At 38.4% G+C, this 24,777-nt stretch overlaps 1 protein-coding gene across 6 annotated transcripts in view; it reads right to left on the minus strand.

Annotated features, from left to right (window-relative positions):
* The window catches only part of HS3ST5 (heparan sulfate-glucosamine 3-sulfotransferase 5), a 236,801-nt gene that overhangs the window by 101,914 nt on the left and 110,110 nt on the right, over nucleotides 1-24,777 (minus strand). For all 6 annotated transcript variants that reach the window (XM_006084374.3, XM_014451810.2, XM_023750146.1 and 3 more), the window contains one exon: nucleotides 2,598-2,710. The gene's annotated coding sequence lies outside the window, so the exon portion shown is untranslated. The remainder of the gene's footprint in view (nucleotides 1-2,597; nucleotides 2,711-24,777) is intronic.

The following is a 24,777-nucleotide window of genomic DNA, read 5'->3' on the forward strand; positions in this document are numbered from 1 at the left end:
AACTAAATGTGTGCCATAGTTTATTAACTCACCAAATACATCTAACTTCCCTTCAAAACAAGACATCAGCAACAAATGAAGTGCCGTTAATTTCTATGAAAAACTTTTAAAGAAATTGTTTCAAGAACAAGCAGCCTGGATCCCACTGAGGCCCTTAGGGGTTTCAGGTACTCTGGAAGGCACACATGTAGTTTATTTTATTTTATTTTTTGAGCTTTGTTTTTAAAATATCTTTATTGTTGAAAGTATTCCATATGTCTCCCTTTTCCCCCCATTAACCTCTTCCAACCCACCCCCACGCCCCCATGGTACACATGTAGTTTTAGAACCATGTATTTAAGGATAATATTACTCTTAATCCTTCAAACGAGTAGCTTGTCTCACAACCATCCCTTATACAAGATACGTGGCTCCATATACAACAGTCCTGATTTCCAATGTTTTGTCCTATATATCCAGTGTTTGGTTTAGTGATTGTGGCCATTATAGTTACATTTTAAAACATGATCTAACATATCCTAAGGATAACTGACAACTGAACAGCCTTGAATCAGCACTGGTACTAGAGTAATATCTTCTAGGTCTGACCCCAGATGCTTCCACAGGCATGGCATTTCTTTGTCTTTGATCTTCACCTCCTTTCATTGTTTCCACCTTCCTCCCATCACCTGCTGGGGAATTCAAACCTTTTGGGGACTTCTTACTTGTTTCAATGTTTATATTCACCAGACCCATAATTATAGTTTATGTCTATAGTACCAATGATAATTTCAAAGCCATTTACAAATAAAATATTTTGATACTCAAAATAACTGAGGAAACTGAGGCCTAAGGAGGCACATGCATCACCTGAAGTTGTGTCAAGAGGATCTGCCTCATGACTGAATCCGAGTCTCACTTTACCCCATTACTGTCTCATCATTTCTTGGTCTTTGGGTTAGACTTACATTGGAAATTCTTTCCCACCAGTTGTGTGATTTTTAAATATGTTGGTTAGACTATTTGAATTTTAGCTTTTTGGTTGGTAAATGGGGGTAACAATCCCTATTGCATAGGGTATTTTGAAGATTAAATGAAATAATGTTCGCAAAGTAAAAACGAACACCCCAACAAACCTAGAATGAGATAAGCATTCAAAAATGTTAGTTCTTCCCATCCCTTCTCATGGAAATATTTTACCTGAAGGTAGTTTCTTTAGGTCCACAGAGGATTTCTAAAGCTCCTCTGTAATTAAGCAGTGGGCCAGAAGGGCAGAGTATACTTAATGTATCAGCAGGGTGACAAAATTTAATTTAACCAAGGATTTATCAATCATCTACTACATCCCGGCACAGTGCTAAGTGCTACAGATGCACTAATGAAGTAGCAGCGGCCAAGGAATTTTGGCAGCGACAAGAACAAGACTTGATGATTTCCTAGAAAATGAAGAGATTCCAAGAAGGCTAGTCTGCCAAGTTTAACAGAGCTCTTGGTAAATTCTCCAAAATAATTTAAAATAGAATAAAATGATTTAAAAATTTATAAATTTTGGAGTTTACTCTTTGATGGCAAGTGAATACATTTTATTCACTTGCTAGTAATATTCACCACCTCTCAGGGCCACAGGGCTCCTGTTTGTAGAACAGTGATAACGGTATTTTATAGCATTATGAGAAAACTAAGATGGAATATTACTGTGTATACAGTAGTAACTAGGTAATGATTTTTTGAGTGTTTTATATGTATTAGATATTCTAAGCCTTTTAAAATTTGTTAGCTCATTTAAACTTTACAACAACTCAAGGAGATGGATGGAATTACTACTCCTATTTTAGAGATGTAGACATTAAAGCACAGAAAGTTGTTGTTGTTGTTTTTTTTCAAAAAACCTTGACCAGAGCACCCAGCTAGTAATTGGCTGAGCAGGAACTCAGACTTAGGCAGTGTGGCTTCAGACCCTGTGTCCTTTACCCCTACCCCTGCCCTCTGCTGCCTCACTTCATCATCACAGCTCATGACATGCCCTTTTCTGCTGCTGGAATCCAGCATACAAAAATGTGGCAGATCCTGCCTTTCCAGAAATAAACAGTGGCACTGAGGACACAGGACATGGGCATAACGAGAAAAAAAGAAGTATGTGGATCACGTTGTCAAATGCCAGAGAAAGGGTGTAACTACACATTCTATAGAAGTTTGGACCAAAGCAAATATTGGGGATGGAGAAAGCAGCAAGAATTTGTAGTGGAGGTAGAACTTGACTTAGGTCTTGGAGGGAAACCAGAACTAAAACCAGCCCAGAGGAACTGGGAGTTATTTCGGATGGTCAGAGCGTGGGGAGAGCAAGGACACAGACTCAGGGTTCAGTGTCCGTGGGAGGAAGGCTTCTACATGGGAACACCGAGGCTAGAGATGATTTCAAAGCCCAAGAGAATTTGTAGGATGATTTCAAAGCCCAAGAGAAAAAAGAGGACTTCCTGCTGCAGGGCCGCCGGGGTGTCTGAGTGGCCTTGTGCACATACTCACATACACCAGGCCGCCACATAGGCTTTCAAAAGGCTGATGGGGCGGGGGGGGGGGTGTTACACGCAGAAGCACACAGAAGTCTTCAATGCACATACCTACATTCAGACACTTCCCGGTTGTTCCAGCGATGATTATCTGGTTGGTGGATATTCCATGGCCTCTCCTTCCCAACGCCTGTCTTTTGGGCTTGTTCCCTGCTTGTCAGCACCTGAGGGTAGAGGCAGAGACAACGTGAGTTTCCAATGAGTCGTTTCCCCTCCCCTTCTTCTTAGTAGCTGTGGTTAAAAATTTGCTTTGGGAAGGAGAGCTATATTGTGGATGGTCAGAACATTTCTTTTTTTAAATGGTACTTCCAGTCTCTTTAGTAAACAATTTGCTGATGAAGAGCAGAGCTCACATTTGAGCCTAACCCTGGATTATGTAATTGTTAATTCCCTTTCATCAGAGACATACTCCTACGTACTTTCAGATAATGTTCTTGTAGCAGGACCTTGGATCTGCTGATCTTTTTAGGCGAGAGTGGTTAAATGTACTCTCCTCAAAATTGCTAATATCGCGTGCCTCCAGACGGACCTTTTTATAGGATGATATTATCCATATCAATCATTCTTACCTTTGCTACTACTTGAATATATTAAACAATTGCTGCTGCTTCCTAAATTGAATAGATTATCAGAAGACCTGAGTAATTCTCTAGCTGCAAAGTACATATTTGGCTCTAAAATTAAAGTGTTGGATAGATAGATAGAAAAAGAAAGAGATGGGGAAAATAAAACAGATTGCAATGAAACAAATTTGCAATGCCAAACTTTTTTTTAAAAAGTAGGATTTCATTATTTAAGGCTATTATTAAGAATGTATATGGCATATATGATATTGAAAAGATTGTAGGAGCCCAGTTCCAATATATTGTTATCACTAGTATATATTTGAATATAGTAGATGTAAAAATTATTCTAGTCCAAAATGGCCAGAATACCTACCTTGAATACCCATATTTTAACTTGGGTCTCTTGTGTGCAAATATATTTAGGGTGCAAAGCAAACACACACACACACACACACACACACCCTCTTAAGAAGAGGAAAGACCTTAAAAACTTATATACTTGGTTAATAACCAGCTATCAAATCTGTTGTCCTCCTCTTTGGTTCATACTGCATTACATTATTTCCAGTTCTTCGACTTGAATCCTTGTCAGCTCTTCACCTCACAGTCCCACCATTGCCCAAATACTTCTAGAGAAATCAGACAATGAGTAGAAATAAGTGCCTCCATTTAATTCAGGACATGGCATACATCAGTAGTGCCCACCTGTAAACTGGCTCCATTGCTCATGAGAATGTCCGGGCATGTTCATAGGCCTGTTGACCGCAACATAAAATAAAGCAAAGCCTCAGCTACTCTGCTTCTGAATTTTTTTGATGAACTAGAATTATTTCTAAAGTTCTCAAATAAACAGAAATCATTATAATTATGAATAATTAAAACACTAAACTCAAGAGGGCACTCAGCATTTATTACACGGGAGAATTCATCCCCTAAGGGTAGTACCTTCAATTAGTTCAGTTTTACAACACAAGAAAAATGTGACAATCACTAATTACAGGTGTTTAGTACAAGGAGCAAAGCAAGCTACCTTGCCTTTAAATCACCCTTTTCCACCCAGAAAGGCACTGCTCACTTTTAGATTCTTAACATTTGTACTAATTCCAGACCACAGAAAAGCAATAGATAATAGGAAAACATTTATTTTTTAAATTTGCAAACATTGATTAAGCACCTGCCATGTGTCAGGGTTTATGTTAAATGAATAACATTCCAGTATAAGAACTAGCTAATGGTTATTTTTAAACATATAGAAACATATATACAAATTTGACTATATCAATATATTTGTATATTCTTACAAATATAAAGTTTGGAGTATATATCTATAATTTATAAAATGAAGCTATTCAGTTGTTTTCCTCATTATTCTTATTTTTTTTTAAAATATATTTTATTGATTTTTTACAGAGAGGAAGGGAGAGGGATAGAGAGTTAGAAACATCGATGAGAGAGAAACATCCATCAGCTGCCTCCTGCACACCTCCTACTGGGGATGTGCCCGCAACCAAGGTACATGCCCTTGACCGGAATTGAACCCGGGACCGTTCAGTCCACAGGCCGACGCTCTATCCACTGAGCCAAACCGGTTAGGGCCTCATTATTCTTTTTAAATTTTTTTCTTTTTCTTTTCTTTTTTTTCTTTATTGATTAAGGTATTACATATGTGTCCTTTCCCCCTATTACCCCCCCACCCCCAACCCCCACTCATTCCCTCTCACCCCCCTGGTGTCTGTGTCCATTGGTTAGGCTTATATGCATGCATACAAGTCCTTTGGTTGATTTCTCCTTCTTACCCCCACCCTCCCCTACCTTCCCTCTGAGGTTTACTGTCTGATCAATGCTTTTCTGTCTCTGGATCTGTTTCTGTTCATCAGTTTATGTTCTTCATTATATTCCACAAATGAGTGAGATCATGTGATATTTATCTTTCTCTGACTGACTTATATCGCTTAGCATAATGATCTCCAGTTCCATCCATGCTGTAGCAAATGGTAAGAATTCTTTCTTTTTTATCACAGCGTAGTATTCCATTGTGTAGATGTACCACAGTTTTTTCATCCACTCATCTGCTGATGGACACTTAGGCTGTTTCCAAATCTTAGCTATGGTGAATTGTGCCACTATGAACATAGGGGTGCATATATCCTTTCTGATTGGTGTTTCTAGTTTCTTGGGATATATTCCTAGAAGTGGGATCACTGGGTCAAATGGGAATTCCATTTTTAGTTTTTTGAGGAAACTCCATACTGTTCTCCACAGTGGCTGCACCAGTCTACATTCCCACCAGGAATGCATGAGGGTTCCTTTTTCTCTGCATCCTTGCCAGCACTTGTCATTTGTTGATTTGTTGATGATAGCCATTCTGACAGGTGTAAGATGGTATTAAGTTATAATAAATTATTTTAATTTAAAAATTAAATCACAAAATTATTTAGATTTTTCTTCCTCAGACACTCTTTTATAAAAAATATGTTTTTTTTATTAAAAAACAAAATATGTCCATTTTCTTTGTCAGTAATAAATGCTTTATAATCATTAGGATGATTCTAAGATGTTTATAGAACTAAGATGTAAGTCAAGTTGGACATGGTTTAGCAAATAGTAACTGTAGTTTTGTATCTAGGAGATTGTAGTAAAGCAGATTCTTTGCACTGATTCAATATCAGTTTGACAACCCTGACCTTTTACTAAGTATGACTTCAGTGAGATACCTTTTGTCTTTCATTTATAGGGGAAAGAACTCATTAGAAAGGCAATGCAAGGAATTTCAGAATAATAAATCTCAAGTTAACAATTCTACTTTTAATGATTAGATGCCTGAATCTTGTATTTAATTATAATGGTTACTTTAAATGATTATATTTAATTTAAACATAATTAGCTAAACCTTGATGTTACTGCCTCATCTATTTTGAAATTAATTATAAAATAGCTCAAAAAGTGCTGTGACATTTTAATATTAAAATGGATCAGAATCAGTTTGCATCTTTTGTTGGTTTCAGTTGTGAACTTATATTGAGCCATTTATATGTGGTACGACTGTGGGTCTCTGGCATGGCGATCATATAGTAGAATAAAATATATGTAATTGATGTTTCCTCTATACATATGAGAGATCCTTTAACCTACCAGGCAATAATAGTCTATAATCAAAGATATGACTGGTTAAACTTTAAAGGAATAGAAATTTTATAAGTAAATTTTGCCCTTAATACATTCAGGAGGAACCACTGTTTTTATCAGGTGATTCCTATGTGTGTAGCAAGCCTCTGCCCCTCACTTTCTTTGAATCAGTCTAATGATATAATCAGAAAGTGTTTCCAGGAAACGTTCTGAATTTAACTTCTCTTTAGACAAACAACATGGTTTATATATACAGGAACCAAGAGAGAAGGGCTAGTGATGTACAATTGTTTTTCCTGGTCTACAGAATATGAGAATATTGAAAAACACTCACCATAGCCATTCAGAGTCAGTTCCTGGTACTGTGAGAAGTGACATCCATGAATGTTCTCAATCCTTGATATGCAAAACTGCTATACTGTGCACATTTGTTTATTAAGGATATTGCTACTGTTTATTAGGTACTGAGTACGTATTAGACACTGAACCAAATGCTGAATGAGGTGATATTATTAGGCCCACTTTACAGATGAACAAAATGAGGCTTGGGCATGCTGAGGTACTTGCCCAGGGTCATATTATTAGTAAGTGATGGAGGCAGGATGTGAAGCCTCACTCCACAGATCTGCACCTCACTGTCCCCAGCTCTCCTTCTCAGAGATCTAAGGCATTCTCATTGCCTACAACCACCACCAATACCACAAAAAAATGTCTCCCTTGCAAAAACAGTGTGAGCTAATTAAAAGGTGGCTTAACTATCAATACCAAAAATCTGTTGTCCCCAGTACTAATAACCTCTGATGCCAATATGTGCAGAATTTTCAAATATTTTATTAAAACCTGGGCCTTTTACTCTACAATGAGCCCTTTTAGTTGGGAGAATCTGTTGCCCCCATTCCCTGACATGAGCTCAAACCTTCTGTACCCCAGCCCGCCCTGTAGGAATTTGAATTCTGAGCAGGTTATCAAGTCAGACTCAGCTAACACATCCAGTGAAGTTGTGTAGAATATTTCTCTTGCATTCACACAAGTGCTGTTATGTGGCCGACCAGGATGCCTGCGAGCTATCCGGTATCTCAATTACCTCCTCTGCCATCTGTTTCTGTTTCTCTCAGTCCTGCTCCCTGGTTCACTAAACAATGAATGATAGATACTCACACCCAAGAGCTACCTAGACTCAGGCACATTCTCTGCAAAGAATGTAGGTAACAAATAGATATGCCTCCCATTTAGATATAAGATTGCGATCAAAGCCACAGTTATCCATTGATTTTAATTTTAATGTTTCAAGTATCCGTCATTATCTTAACTTCGGACATCCTCACAAGGTCCGAAGGACTGGGACCATCAGAGTAATCACAATGGCGAGGAACCAGAGTGGGGAGACAGACAGCCTCATCTGCTCTGTGCATCTTGCGAAGGCCTTTAAACACCATCTGTTTTCTGCTCTTTTCTGGCTACCGTTTTCCCTAGGTTAAAAGATTTAAAAATGACTAGGGGAAAGAAAAAGCAACCTGAGAAACTAGTTTGAGATTTTAATTCTTTATTTCATCTGCCAGCCACTGAAATGCAGTTAACTGCAGCAAGTGTTCCTCATAGATAAGGGAATTGTTGCTTCACATATAATTACATTGCCTCTACCGGTAGACATAGCCAACCGTATCATCTCCATACTATTAGAAGTGCTAGGAAGTCTGAAAAGAGTCCATTTTAAGGAGGGTCAGAGCTACTTTTATTTTACTTCAAACCAGGGTTATCATGGAATAAAACTGATAACTCTTTTGGGGGAACAATTTTTGGAATATAAAAAAGTACATTGAAGGGTAAATGAAACTGACTATTGTGACTGGCAGCAAGTTCAGGCATTTTGTGTTCTTTTGTGTTTGCTTTGGAATGTTAAACAGGTCGGGTTCTTTTTAAAAGAAAACATTTTATTCAGAACATTCTCCCATGAAAGCCATCTTTGACAAACTGTCATTTTTTGATATATTACTACATGTCTGCCCTCATTTTATATTCAAAAAAGGCAAGCAATGTTTTAACAACTTTTGACAAGCCTGGGGAATTAAACTTCCACAGAACTGACTCCTAATATCATGTTGTAGCCTTATATTTTCCATTTTGTACTTCTTTATGGCAGGCCACAACATTTTTAATTATATCAATTTCTGGTTGAAAAAAAGTGCAGAGAAATTAAAGACATGCAATTAGAATAGGAAAACTTGAATTCATTGATAATGTTTTAAGCATATAATTCTGAAATTTGTTAGGATAGCTATAGATATATCATTGGGTGAATTAAAAATAAGTAACAGGAGATAAAGTAAAAACTTTTCCTAGAAAACTGAGAAATCTCAAGAAATTCAGCTACTTCTTATTTATACTCACATGTTACCCACCAGACCACATCATCCTGCCTACCGGGAATCTCACTTGGATAACCACAGGCACTTCAAGTCAACAAATTGCCCCTCATCCTGTGTTTCTGACTCTGACCCTGAGTGACTAGCGTCCTATTTTCTAGCCTCCTGTCTCCACTCCACCCTGCCTCTGCTCATTCATTCATCCATTCATTTAGTCAGAGCTTCTTCCAGTTCCTAGAATATGTCAGGTTCTTGCTCCTCTGCCTAGATCACTATCCCAATCAACCTGGTTAATTTCTTCTCTTTTTCTTGGTCTCAGCTTGGATGTCACTTTCCTCAGGAGGATTTGTCTGACAATTCTCTTCTAGGTGTCCTTTCTCTAGATTGTGGAGAACCCTGTTCTCTCCAACCCAAGACCCTTTCATACAGTGACATCATCGTCTCTTCACCTGCTTGTATCCTCAATGGACTGTAAGCTCCATGAAGAATAAAGCAGGGCTATCTTGTTTGCTGTTAAATCTCCACTGCTTAGACTGGTGCTTGAAATATTCTGGCTGCTCTCAAACACGTCATTAAAAAGATTAATAAATCATTTGAATGAGAAGTTCATATATGACCATTTTTTTCCTTTTGGTGATAATATAAACTGTTAAATATAAGCATTTTTTTAAAATATTAACTTATTGGTTTTGGCATGTGTTAATGTTAATGTTCCCATTTGATTATTTCATTTAGCTGGAACACGTTTCACATTTTGGTTCAAGAGCTTTCTCATACAACCTCTCTATAAATATGTGCAATAGGTCTGGCTAGAGAGGCTCACTGGTTGAGTGTCAGCCTATGAACCAGGAGGTCATGGTTCAATTCCTGGTCAGGGCACATGCCTGGTTGCAGGCTCGATCCCCTGTGAGGGCATGCAAGAGGCAGCTGATCAATGATTCTCTGTCATCATTAATGTTTCTATCTCTCTCTTCCTTTCCCTTCCTCTCTGAAATGAATAAAAGTATATTTAAAAAGAATGTGCAGTAGGAGCCAGCGTAGGATGTTCAGCTCTGGAATGCCATGTTTGTATTTGAGTTTGTAATGGAGATGTGTCATGGTAATGACAAGGGCCCATTGGAAGAGGGCTAGAAGAATTGATGGAGACGAATATATAACATCTGTTAGATAACATATAACAGCTTTCGGTCTTGCTTTATATCGCTGTGTCATTGTAATCGGATAACTATTAGAGGGACACTGTGCCTGGAAAAGGAGAAAATTTAAAACCAGTCCCCATTCAGTGAGTCAGGGAAATGGAGCTGGAGAGGAGGGCATCTTATGAATACTGTTATTAGATAATCAAGAGCTGTAATAATCAATATACTCTTGGAAGTACCTTAAATCTAATAAAGCAGCTGTGGATAACTCAATTAGGATTATGACAAATTCAGGCAATTGGTTCAGGGTTCTTTGCATCCAAAATTCAAATAAGCAATCAAAGTGAAATTGCATTAGCTGACCTCCTCAGACCACCTCTGAAATATAGGAGGCATTTATTAGGCATACCCCAAATAACAGCATGCCATAACCGTTTCCATATTTCACACTCGCCTTTGGCTACGGGTAAGGGTGGATGTGAGGGTAAGGGCACAGAAGGGAGAGACAGAGTTCCTTGCAAAGAGATAAGTGTAACTCATTTAAAAAATTGCCACAGCAGTACTTTTCTTAAGTCAAGATTAAAAATACGATGAGCTTATGGAATGTTATCTTCCACAGCAAAAGTAATATAAAACCAATTTTTATTCCCACATAAATTACTTAACACAGCTGCCACGGACTGGTTTTACATATTAATGCTGGTGTCGATGGACCATCATCTATAAAAGACATTCTGTGTATTTTTTAGGCTTCAGCCTTTAGTCTTAGTTTCTTTAATAAACTCCTACTTCTTGTTTTGAATTGTATTGACATATTTCACCAGGAGCACCCGGGGAGTTGTTTTCTCTGGCTCTCTTCGGGGCTTCCTGGGGCCATCGTGTGGATGGTGGCCGAAAACAGCTCCAAAGACCACAATCATGATGAGAACATTAAAACACAGTATACATAGTCCCCACTGAAGAAATACATTTGCTTTAACTGAACTGTATTTTCATCTCAAGAACTGTTCACCCCAACCCCACCTCTTTCCAAAATGCTTCTTGGTAGCAATTCTCATTTTGAAAGGGGGCTTCAGGTTTATTCTGGGGGAATTGAAGTTCTCCACATTCTTTTGGTAATATGCTTTTTATCAGATCAGTAGGAACAATGACTGTCACAGTCATTTCAAATGTCTGTCATCTACAAATCACGCATAAATGATATGTGGTTGCAATGTGGCCCTTGAATGGGGGACTTTTTTCAAGAAAGACACACAAATGCTATTGAAAATGTAAAAGGGCACCCTGCAAGCAAAAGCCACTTGTAGCATTTGCGGAAACCTACCGTTTTTATTTTTATCTTTAGCATAACGGAGAGAGCATTTCTGAAAGAACTAGTCTTGCTTCTCATTCACATGGAGTATTACATACACATGCACGCCTACTCCCAGGTATAGACGCCATTCAAATAAACTCTGCAGGCTGCAGCTGGAAACAAAGTCAGGTTAGCAACCAAGCTTTACTGAATACCTAACTCAGGGAACATGACAGCTACTCTACATTCTTACCCCATGCCACCCCTCCCCACAAAACAAAGAAAGGTGATTGTTGAACATGTACAGGTTTTTTTTAAAAAGCACAGAGAAAGGCTCTAGGTTATTAATCTATTTTTATGTCCTACATACCAATTCTTTTCTATGGTCTTAACTTACATGCTAGTCACTCTCAGAAATTGGAATGCTCCAAGATGATTCTATTGTGCAGCCAGAGCTAAGAATCCTGCTCTAAAGCCTTCTTCTTCTCTGCGATTTAGTGACAAACTCCCTTCCCATTTGTCGCTTTTGTCATCCGTGCACATCTGCATTTCCCTCACAACCAAGTCGCCTTTCACCAGGACTTGAAAGTTATATTTCCCTATCCTATCCCCCCCCCTGCTTTTCTGGCCTCAGAACTGTAATGCAATTCCACTGTAGTTTGCATGTGAAGTATTAGACATTTCAACATCCAGATTCAAGGAAGCAAGGATGTATCGAAATAATGCTCACATTTATTATCTAAAAGAATAACACTTGAAATAGCTTTGGACATGGGATTGCAATTTTATAGGAAATGATAAGGTATGAAGGGCAATGGAACAACATATCCTTCTACTCATTTAAATTCCACATATTTCAGACTTAAACCTATGGTAACATAATGACACGGTACTATAATCACCCCCTATTCCTAAGGGGTTGACATTTTAAAAGAGTGTATGTAATATTCAGGTGGGGCTCCAGTGGCTTGAACCTTCCTGCTGCTGTTTTGTAAAGCTGCATGCTCTGTGGTAGTGTGGCTGAGGCAATATCCAACCCTCAAAAGACAATAAAGAACACTCTGGAATGTACCTTCTTTCTAAACAACGGTGGCACGTTATAGCACTCTTTGTCAGCATTTTACTGGTTTCACAAGAATAAAAACAAACACTGAGGTCTTTACTCTGAAATCTTTATCTTACTAACAAAGGACTTAGTCCTGTGAGAGGTGTTCTAGTTATAAAAGAAGAATGTTTCTCTCTAAGAGTTTGTTTGCTATTTATATGCAAAAGTAGGTTTACAGTTGTGAGCATGCAAAACAGAGTTTATTCCAGTATTATTATTTATTAATTATTGTATTATTTTTCCATACAAACAACTGTAAACCCACTTTTGCCCCACTGTATTTATTTGGCACTCTTAATTTATAACTGTGCATTAAAAGCCACAAACTATAAAATCAGACTTTTACATGATCAGTAGGATAAACCAAAAAGAAGGAAATTTACTAAAGTTAGAATACTTTTCCTGTATTCTCATTTCAAAGAATAGAGAGGCAAAACTAGAGAATGTAAGGTAGAATTTTCTGACTCCTGTATATATAAAAACTAGAGGCCCAGTGCATGAAATGCGTGCACTGGGGGGGGGGGTGTCCCTCAGCCCAGCCTGCACCCTCTCCAATCTGTGACCCCTCGGGGGATGTCCGACTGGGGCAGTCAGACATCCCTCCCAATCGCTCCCCTGCCTGCCAGCCTAATTGCCCCTAACTGCTTCTACCTGCCAGCCTGATCACCCCCTGACCACTCCCCTGCCAGCCTGATTGATGCCTAACTGCTCCCCTGCTGGCCCGATCGCTCCCAACTGCCCTCTCCTGCCAACCCGTTAACCCCTAACTACCCTCCCCTGCCAGCCTGGTAGCCCCTAACTTCTCTCCCCTGCAGGCCTGGTCCTCTCCAACTACCCTCCCCTGTAGGCCTGGTCCCCTCCAACTGCATTCCCCTGCAGGCCTGGTCCTCTCCAACTGCCTTCCCCTGCTGACCTGGTCGCCCCTAACTGCCCTCCCCTGCTGGCCTGATTGCCCACAACTGCCCTCCCCTGCTGGCCTGATTGCCCACAACTGCCCTCCCCTGCTGGCCATCTTGTTGTTGTAGGCACTGCCATTTTTGAGGGCGGGGCAGCCAATTAGTATATTCCCTCTTTATTAGACAGGATATCATATTGTGAGGTATTCTTTCCTCATGAATAATAGTGTGGCTGGTATAGATTCTAGATTAGAAATAAATTTCCTTCTGAAATTTGTAGGCACTTATCTTCTATATACCTAATATTGCTGCTGAGAAACCTGCTATTATTTTGATATCCAATCTATGAAATCTGCAGTTTTATTTTAGAATTTCTTAGGATTTTTCTTTGTCCCCAGTGTTGTAAAATTTCTTAATGAATGTGGTCTATTCCCCCCTCACGGTGTTGGGTAATCATGATCCCCTCAGTGGGGAAACTCATGTCTTTTAATTTTGAGTATATCCCTTTAATGACTTTCCCCCCCTCTATTAAAAAAAATTCTTATACTGGGGAATTCTCAATTATTCAGAAATAGGATCCTTATTCTAATTTTTAAAAATCCTCTCTCCTATTTTCCATCTTTTTATATTTTTGCTATATTTGTTGGGAGAATTCCTCAACTTTATCTTCTAGCACTTTTATTTTGTTTTCTATATCTGCTATAATAATATTACTAGTAATTTCTAGGCATATTTTCTTTTGTTATTTGAATATACCTCTTTTATAGCACACTCTTCTCATTCCACTGAGGCAAAATCTCATCTTATCTCTTCATATAGTTTCTGTTTTCCTGCAAGAGTTTTTAGTCTGTATGTCAAATTGGATGCCTTCCTTAAACATGTGTTAATCCATTGTTATCTATTTACATTTATGAGTAAAGAGCATGTGAGCATGTCAATGGTGCCCTTTACTCTTGGGTGATCTGGCTAGGCTGTCTCCTTAAGGAATCCCTGATCTTTGTACCTTTTGGTTTTTCATTTCTGAACTGATCAAATACCCTAAAGTCTGGTCAAATATCCTTCCTGGTGAAATCTAGGATTGTCTGAGACCAGTGAGGAAGAAGGCTGTGAATCTCAACATGCCATATGTAAACACTAATTTAAATCCATTATTTTCAGTGTGATACTCCCATTCTATCCCCAATTTTCCCAAGCCCAGTGACTCTGTTTTGCCCAAATCATGGGAAAGAACTGCAATCTTGTAGCTGAATGGATGAGTGAGAGGATTTGCAGGGTATATAGTTGCTCTTAGTCTTCCTGCTATTAAGCTCATGTTTACCTCCAAATTCCAGAGATACCCAATGAGGTCATTTCCTGAGCCTTTTGGAAATACTTTGGTGAAAACTGCATTGCTTCTGGTCTTGGTCCACTGCTGGTTTTAGGATTCAGCATTTTGGGGTTTGTTAAATCAGTTTCCAGCTTAAATGATTTGTTGGTATTGTCTCTTACATATGCTTTCCCCATAAGTATGTGTCTTTAAAAGAACCTTTTTCTGTTATATCATTAGGGGTTTGAAAGGTAGTTAATAAAACATAAACTACCTTGCTTATCATGGTATCCCCATCAGAGTGAAGGAATCATCACCATGTATAATTCTTTTCATCTACCAACTGAGCAAATTCTCTACATTAGTCCTATGCAGATGTCCCCAAATATTATAAGCTGTTAAATATTCTTTGTCATCTTAACATAAAACCACGTATGGAGCTTTGGTCTTGGAGAACGTCCCTATTGTGAAGATCTTGTTGGCGCTAACGCACCATCTAGACTAGAACTGAATACTGGCCTCCAACAATGACAAAGAACTTCTCTGTGGCCGGCATTGCCATCTGTCCTGGCTTCCACTTAACATGTATATTAGTTGTTTGAATAGATTCTTGGATGGTGAAGGTCACTTGATGGCTGCCCTTTCAGGATGGGGTCATCATGAATAAACTCAGACTGCAGCTGTGGCCAAAGAGAAAAATGACTTCAACTGTTGACAAATGCTTCTGGTCCAGACTTAATGGTGGTCTAATCACATTAAATATAGAAACTATGGGACAAAGGAAAACACGGACTCACAAAAGAATCCCACTGCATATATCTTGACATCCTCTTAAAAGGAACCTCTTCAAAATGTCTGATCCATGTACCTGTGTGTTTCCTCTGATACTCCCTCTCCCACTGTTATTTTCAACCATAAATTAATAACTATTATAAAATAAGCATATACTTACAATCGATCATTATTGTCACTCAATCCTGCCTTTTTGGTTATTAACACGCAATGCTATCCATATGAAAATAGGCTCCTTGTTTTATTAGAGAAATACCTAAACAGGGAGCTTTCAAACTGCATTTGTTTTGTTGAAATAAATGTTGTGTTCTGGGCAGAAAAAGATGAGATGAAAATAAAATTCATGAGAATCAGTTTAAGGCAGGTAATTTCTAGGCTTTGGAAATAAAACAATGGGGGGTGGCTCAGTGGAAGAGTCGGTCTCAATTTTCGTGGCAGCACCAGGTTAAGTGAAGAGAATCCTCAGCAGACAGTCCAGCACCATCCAATGCCCACCCACTGGGGCTTCACAGTTATTCTGAGATGTGTGTGGAGAGGACCATTTTATGAGAAAAAGCTTGGTGCCCATTGTGGTCTTCCTAGCCCAACCCCACTCTAGGCTCCAGTGACCATGTTTGAGGCATGTTTCCTTAATTTCTGTGCGTAAACTTTAACTCCATTGTCACTTGATTGATTATAAAAGCATATGTATCTTGACAACACAGACACTTAAATTTCAGGTTCTTCAAAAGATTGTAACCTTGAACTCTGTTGGCAAATTCTTCCCCAAAGTTAAAAAAAGTGGCATATATAATTTTCAATATCTTATTGAAACAGTTATCTGTTCTTCATGAGAAAAAATATTTTTTTTCTGATCCTAAATTCAAAACTGAATTTGTCATATAGTCCTTATATAAAAAAATAACACGGCGTTTAAATAACATAACACATTATCTTGGACAAGGGTTTTAAGATGTGGAGAAATGTTTTTCACAGGTTATTTTTGTATCATCTTCCGTAAGCGGAGGGCACAACATATAATGATTTTTGAAGGCACTTTTGTTGAGATCTTATGTATGAACATAGATTTCTAAATAACTAAATGATGATAATTGCAAATCCTACTAAGGTACTTATGTGACACTGTTCTAAGCATATTACATACAGAAACTCATTTAGTCCTCTTCATTTCTTAAGAGATAGAAACCTACAATTGTCCCATTTTACAGGTGAGGGCACTAGCTCACAGAGAGGTTAATATCTTGCCCAACCTCACACTCAGTGGCAAAAACACAAAGCTAGCACCTGTCTATCTAAGGCAGTGGTTCTCAACCTTCTGGCCCTTTAGATACAGTTCCTCATGTTGTGACCCAACCATAAAATTATTTTCGTTGCTACTTCATAACTGTAATGTTGCTACTGTTATGAATCATAATGTAAATATCTTATATGCAGGATGGTCTTAGGCGACCCCTGTGAAAGGATCGTTCAACCACCAAAGGGGTCGCGACCCACAGGTTGAGAACCGCTGATAAGGCATAGTCCAATTTTTTTGATATAATTTTTTTCAGATAGAATTTTTTGAAGAAGTTGAATAATAATTCAAAACTAAATCCAAGACAAGAGCCTACTGTCTTGTAATTCTAAAGTGTCAATTAGAAAAGCAACACCCAGGATCAAGGGTGACATTTCATTTTTGAAAACTTATGAGACTGCTTGTAGTCCCAGAGGGGACGGGGGCACAGATTATTCAGCTAGAGATCTCAGAGTTCTATAATTTGGGGGTTATTGGTCCTGGGGTCATAGCTTTTACCCCAGAGTTATAAAGAGACATACATCATTCCAATATCAACAAAACATATGTTACCACAATCTCTCTTAAGGAAGTTTTATCATAAGCTTCGAGGCCATATACTATGGTTTTATTACTTTTCTCCATAGTTTCCATCGAAGGTTATTCAAATGTGAGTTGTTTTTTTTCCTCTTTCTTTTTTAAAATGTTGCTGGATAGCACCATAGGATCTGTTTTCTTTCTTTCTTTTTAATATTCTGTCATGCTAACATCATAGGAGGGAGTCTTTATGGAACCAGGAATAAGTAGTTAATGCTCTGTTTGCCCATTCCTGGAACACATTAAATCAGCAAGCTCCAATTAATCACTGATGGTGGGTCACTGGAGACTAAAGCTACCTGCTTACTGATTTAATCAGCTTTGGTGGGGGAACAGACTGATAAAAGTGATGATGGATTAATATAGTAAAGGTGTGTGTGTGTGTGTGTGTGTGTGTGTGTGTGTGTGTGTGGTGTGGGAACTTAGAAGAAGGAAACTATAATTCTCCTTAGAAAAGTTAGGAAAGTCTTCATAGATGACATGATATCTGAATCATAGTTTGAACATATATAGCAAACCACAAGATGAAGCTGGTGAGCAAAGAAAGGTATTATTTGTAAAGGGGAAACCTCTTAGAAACAGAGCTTGGCTGTGTCGAGGGGTTGCCAGGGCTATAGTATTAGCATGTGTATGAGATAGTGTCCCATGGTGGTTAAGAACGTAGATTCTGGCATCATTGTGTCAGATTTGAACCCTGGACTGACGTTGAACAAGTTTATTAACTTCTCAGTGCCATTATTTCCTTATCTATATCATAGGGGAAATAATAGTATTTAAACTGCAGGATTATTAAGGATTAAATAAAATTGCAAAGACGTTAGTATAGTGCTTGGCACATAATAAGCACTCAATAAATGTTAACTATCATTATTATTACCCCAAAGAGACAACTAATTAAGTAATCAATATCACTATTAAAGGTGAAATTTCCTCCCCAGGTCTTCACACTAACAGTAAGCAATATTAGATCATGCTTATAGAGCCCTTTGGACCAGTCCTCTCCTCTATAAATCATAAAGCTGTCCCTGGAAGACAGCTTCACAACTCAGACATTCTGAGTGGTGTCTGAATAGCTGTTTTGCAGCCCATCTAAGCATTCAGATTTCCTGAGTTATGAAGCCATTTGATGAATAGGCACAAAAAAAGTAAGTACAAGAAACTCATGTTGTCACTAGATACCTTATGTACATGCTTTAGAAGGACAAATGTATTATTCAAGACATACAAGGTTTATCTTTTGTGGGGGGGGATGAATTATATTGAGAAGAACAAGTTATCATTTGAGGCAAATATTTCAAAACCCACCCTCTAATTTTAATTAAATTTGACTTAGACATCTTACCCTTATATTGCTTAAATTTGGGCAATTGATTGGAAGAGAGACCCAAAGAAATTACTATTCTAAAAGCTGGATCCTACTGTCTGAGTGATATTAAATAATTAAGGCTACTTCAAAAGACACCAGTGAAAGATACAAGGTAAGGTAGCAGGACACACAACCTTTACACTGAGATTCCATTTGGGAGTTTAAATCATTATTAAGCCCAGACAACTACTAAGGAATGACTGTTTGAATGGCATTAACAGGGTTAGACAATCGTATTTCCCCAAGCCCAAAAGTCAGCGAGCAGACCAAGTTCCAGAGGCAGGTGATCTTTTCTAGTCTGCTAGATCCGACCACCTGAGGAAGGGGGAAAGAATCATTTTGATGGAAGAAAGTAGCAGCCAAAGTGAAAGAAATCCTGACCACTGAGAAAATGGGATTGAATATGAGTAGGAGTCAAACTGAGGGGCTACAGACAGCCTAGACCGTGTGACCATGTCACAAGCAAATAAATGTGCCAAGTCAGCGGTTGTGAGCCAACAGGGGTCCGGCCTGGAGAGTGCCTGCCCAATCAAGGAATGCAAGTTTAAAAATTATTTAAAACAGTGTATAAGCCAAGCAAAACACATTTGTGTCCAAGACCAGGATTCTGTCTGTTTCATGAACCTGTAGGTTGGTGGCCTGTGCTGAGAGGGGAGAAACCGCACTGTGGGGTAGAACTGGTTATATCATGCCGAAGGGACAGACATTCCAGTTACATGTGCTCAGGCAGGCGAAAGGTAAAGTCTCATTGGTGAGATCCATGTTAAATTAGGGGAGTTCGTGGTAGTGCTACATTCTCCAGTTTGGCCAGTTTGTTCTTAGGACCCCCTGTGTTTTGCCTGTGAATTGGGATGAAGGTGGGTGAGGTGAGCAAAAGGGTATAAAGAGCTTTCCCAAGCTGTCCTTCTAATGAGTGGGACTTTTGTGAGAGATTGCATCCTTTAAGTGACATAGTTTGGTTTATTTCTTTCCATTTACTCTTCACTTTAAAATGGTACCCAGAAAATTTATTGCCCCAATTCCAATGACAAAGGGAAAAAATCAGGGACTGGCCCTTGTGAATATCTCCTCCCTTCCTGGTTTAAAACTCAACTAGTAGTGTCATTCCAATGACCTATTAGCCAGGCTGGGGCTCCACAAAAACAGACCCGGTTTTCACGGAGATGAGTACCAGCCTGCAAAGTGACATCACTGGATATGGATTCCAGTGTGTGTGATGATAAGCCACTGTATTTATAGCTTTTGAAGTTACTAATTTGTTTAATTGTGTTTTGGAAGCTATTGTTTTTTTTTAAAGGAGATTTGGTGTCATTAGGAAGGAGAGTCAAAATTTGTGGCAAATTTGTAAATGAAAAAACATCCATTACACAAGAGGTGGAGAGAGAGCTAAATGAGAAAGCAATTATTCTGAAGGGCAAAAAAGTAAAGGCATCAAGGTGTTATTTTTTGGATGGTTGTTGGCTTAAAAAGACAAGATAATTTTAGCAGCAGGATGGATACAGCATGAAAGCCCAGGGTTCCTACCAGCTGGCCAAGAACCAGCCATTTTTTGGTTGAAGTGAGAAGTGACCTCTCTATTCTGCAGAACAATCAGAATTAATGGAGAAAGGTAGGGGGTAAGTGCAAGGGGCACTTAGCACTTTCTTCCTACACACCAGCAGGGCTGACGGGGGAAGTGATTGGTCTGGTGTGTGAAGAAATTCTGGGGCAGCGCTGTCAGTGCATAAAATTCAATGCATAATTAGAGAAATTAAAGAAATTATTGAGCATACTTGGATGATTCTATACTTACTGTGGACTTTGCTCTGCTTTGTAAGTTAATGTGGATTTAGACAGAAATTGAGTACTAACTAGGGAGTCGTAAAAATAGCTGCTACTGAGTACAAGTTTTTGTTTTTAAAAAAGTAAATGCATTGTTGAGATAACTGTGGGTTGTAGTCCTAATTCTCACAGTGGCTTATGCCTGAGGAAAGCCAAACAGCTGTTTGTGACATGCACACCAATGCCTCCATGTCCCTGGAGCAGGACCCCAGAGACTTAGTGCCCTTGGACAGGGAGTTGGCCCATAAACGCTTGCTTTCAGAACAACAAATATTTTTACAGACTTAAAACATCATGTGTGATTTAAAGTAGATACCCAGGTGCTTCCAAGACATTGGGCAACTGTCCAGAAGTAGAACTGAGAAAATAACAGTAGAGGTAAAAATATTAAAATCATAAAATATTCATGCATAAAATAAGGATATAGAATGTTTATATCTTAGCCAAACACATTAAGTAGGAACATAAAAATAGCATATCCAGCACCAAAAATAACAGGAGAAAAGAGCAACATACCATACACAAGAATAAACAGGGGGAAAATGCAAAAAACTGAAAATGCAAGTGCATAAATGACCTAAGTGTTGGTGACTATCCCTATAAATGATGCAGGCACCGGATAAGGTACTAAAACAAAATAAATGCACCACTCTCGGTCAGGTCTCTAACAGGTCAGCATGGCATTTTCCAGTGTGTGAATGTGTGGAATATTGGTCCTATAAGATACTCCATTGGAAAAAAAAAAGCTCCATGGTTAATGTATTTGAGAAATGTTGCAAAACATACTTCTCTCTTAGAATTTTATAATGCACACAAGCAAACTAAAAGCCCTAGAAGTCCTATAGGAAAGAAATGTTTATCATTATTTGACACAGAGAGCTCACCTTTATAAGGACAAATAAAAATTAAAAACAGGATTCTTACTTCTTCCTGCTGAAAATCAGGGTAGAGACTTCTACCCCCGCTCCTTTTTCTCATTTTGTAACTAGAATCGATGGTTGGTTGGTTAATTGAAAAAGTTGGCTAAAGTGGGAATTTGACAATTAATACATACTTTATATGTTTCATTTTCATTCAAAACATATGAATCATATTTTGAAGGAGAAACAAGTTGTTTTCTGAGTGCAGGCCTGGTAACTGCTCTTCCTTTTGTTCTTTCTCGCTAAGTCACAAATATTTCATCATTTACAAATTACAGTTTCATTTCTTCTGATTTATTTTTTACATTAAAATTTTTTATACTGTAACTCATACTTACACAACTGGTTTTAAAAAACAATTCTATAAGTATATTCTTGAAGTAATTTTTTTGGTAATTTTATATCCTAGGGATGGATATATTTTATTTTTAGTTTTTCAAGATTTAAATATTTTTCTTCAGACTTTTAGAGTTGTCTTGTCCATTTCCACTTTGACAGGATTTTTTTTCTTTTATAACAATTTACCTTCATCAAGTCCTTCCAAAGAATTCAACTAAGTTTTAATAGTGAATTAAAATTTACATTTATATTTCTAAGCTTATTAAATATTTAATTAGAATATATTACTACAAGGTATAGAAATAACCTAGGTGTCCATCGATAGATAAATGGATAAAGAAGATGTGATATATTTATATACAATGGAATATTGCACAGCAATAAAAAGAATGAAATGTTGCTATTAATGACAGCATTGATGATAGAGGGTATTATGTTAAGTAAATAAGTCAGGCAGAGAAAGACAAATACTGTATGGTTTCACTTATATGTGGAATCTCAAAACAAAACAAACAAAACAGAAACAGACTCATTGAATCAGAGACCAAAAGCATGGTTACCAGAGGGAGGGTGAGGTGAGATGGGTGAAAAGAGGAAGGACAATGTAGTTGATAATATTGTGATAAGTTTACATGGTGACAGATGATTACTAGAATTAGAAGGGTGGTCACATTGTGAGATACAAAATGTCAAATCACTATATTGTACACTTAAAATTAATATAAACAATATAAGATTATATATCAATTATATATATAAAAGCCAAGCGACCGGAATGACTGGAACAACTGTGGTATGACACCCACTGTGGCAGCCAACTGGCCCAATTGGGGCCCCAATCGGACCCCCAACCTCCTGTGGCCCCTCTCCTGGGCCAGCCCCCAACCGCCCCCCCAACCCAGTCAGGGGTGGGGCCAGCCGACTTCCTGCAGCCCCAGGGGCAGCCGACCTCCCACATCCCCTCTCACCAACCCCCACTGGCCCGGCACAATCTACCCTCATCAGGGTGGGCCAGCTGGACCCCACCTGTGCACAAATTCATGCATCGGGCCTCTAGTACCTAAATAAAAAGTAAATCTTTACTTTTGCTACCTTGATATAGCATTGGGCTATCATGTTAACAACATCAAAATACATCAATTTATTTAAAAATACTTTTATAAGAAAAAAATATGTAACTACACAGAATAGAATTAGCACAGTTTTGGGGGCCCACACTACCAGTTATTGGTAAGTACACAACACACTGACTCTATACACTCTCAAAGCCTTAAGGCACATTCAGGGTGTTTTGTGAAGGACATGATGAGCAATGATGCTTGGTTTTTGCAAATAATAACCAATTCCCCATTCTCTGACTGACACCAACTAGGTGTTCTTACAATTCTATTCAATTTTATTACACTAACTACCCAGAATTAGCACAGATTCCCCCCAAGTTAAGGCCTCAGTCCCACAAGACTATCCTCACCTCAAATGCTAAAGTCCCCGGTTGCCCGGCTGCTCACATTGTCTGACTGGGGTCTGCACACTCCAGGTTCAATATTTGCTAAGATGACAAACAGATCTCAGGTAAACACTGCATTTGTGATTACTGGCTTATTATAAAGGACATAACTTAGAAACAACCACGTGGACGAGATGCTTAGGGCAGGTGTGAGGGTGGGATGTGGTGCAGAGCTCCCATCCCTCTCCATTTCTGCCACCTCAGCACATCACTGAGTTTGTTAGCTTCATTGCTTCACAGTTTTTAATTTCATACACAGGAATAATCGATTAAGTCATTGGCCATTGGAATCTGTACCCCTCTCTCCTGTTGGGACATTGGAAGTCTGGGCTGAAAATTCTAACCCTCTAATCACATGATTGGTTTTTCTAGCTCCCCCTCCTCCTTAGCAGACAATGAGACACTCCTATCACTTAGGAAATTCCCACAGTTTTAAGAGCTTTGTGTTATAGTGAGGGGGAGGGGAGGACACAAACCAAACAGATTTTTTAAAATTATTATTATATCACAAATGGTTTTGGTATTGAAGGGAGCATATGTGTTTATCTGCTTTCCCTTCTGGACTCTGGACTCTTTGAGGGTAGTTGCTTATGTCTGTTTTCCTTTTTCCCTCCTAGTGCACAAATCAGATACTCAGAAAATTTTAATAAAGGAGTAACTGCCTTACTGAAGCAAGCAAATTGCATTTTAGTAGTCTATAATATTCTCTAATACTAAAATGTGATAGAACTAGGCATTTCAGCGGAAATGAAACTATCATAGTCAATTGTTATAATTCATATGACAACATTCTTATTAACTAAATATTAAGATGCAGAAACCCTGATATCTAGCCCCAGATTGGCCACCTACTTACTATATTATGATTGGGCAAGTCACATAACTACCTTCGGTCTGAATGTTCTCAACTACAACACACAGAAAAAAATAATACCCCCTCTTATCCCAAAGCAATATTGTGAGGGTTAGATAATGTACTAAAATGCTTGTAACTTTAAAAGTCAAATAAGAGCAATTAAGATGTTACTCAACATTCAATATTAATAAACATATACCACTGACTTCTAAGCAGCAAGAGAATATTAATGAAAAGGCATAGAGAAAACTAGCTGTGAAGTTTATTTAATCCCAAAAGAGGCTGCAGAGGTGGGAGCTGCACACATAGTTCAGCCTGACCTTCCCATTCATAGTGTAAGAGGCTGTAGCAGAGGAGCAGATGGGACACTAAGTGCATTAAAAATTACCTCGTCTTCAGCCCACTTTGGGTCTGATGCTGTAATCAATGGGAGATTTTTCTGTATAAAGGATGGAGGAAACAGTATATCACATTCAGCTCTTCCCAATAAGGTTATTTATTGCTATTTAATTCACATTTCCCTCAGGTTTTGGCAAGATTATAGAATTTATTCTCCTATATAGTAGCCAGCCGAGTAAATCACATTGCAGACTTCCATTGCCACACATTTTTCTTACCCAGCACTGGTGGCTTTATGTCTTTGTCCCTTAGAGTGCATTAAAATTTAGCTGTACAAGCTTTCCTTTTATAATTTTGCAATTTATTATTATTGTTTCTTTCCTAATATTTTATTAATAAAAAGTGTTCTTATTGATTTTAGAGAGAGAGGAAGGAGAGGGGGAGAGAGAAACATTGATGTGAGAGAGAAATGTCGCACCCACATGTGCCCCGACCAGGGACCGAACCCCAAACCTGGGCCTGTGCCCTGATAAGGAATCAAACCAGCGACCTTTTGATGTATGGAAAGAAGTTCAACCAACTGAGCTACACTGGCCACGGCAATAAAAAGTGTTTTTAAAAAGTAG

The sequence above is a fragment of the Myotis lucifugus genome, unplaced genomic scaffold (genome assembly GCF_000147115.1).
Source record: "Myotis lucifugus unplaced genomic scaffold, Myoluc2.0 scaffold_11, whole genome shotgun sequence".
In the NCBI taxonomy this organism is placed as follows: domain Eukaryota; kingdom Metazoa; phylum Chordata; class Mammalia; order Chiroptera; family Vespertilionidae; genus Myotis; species Myotis lucifugus.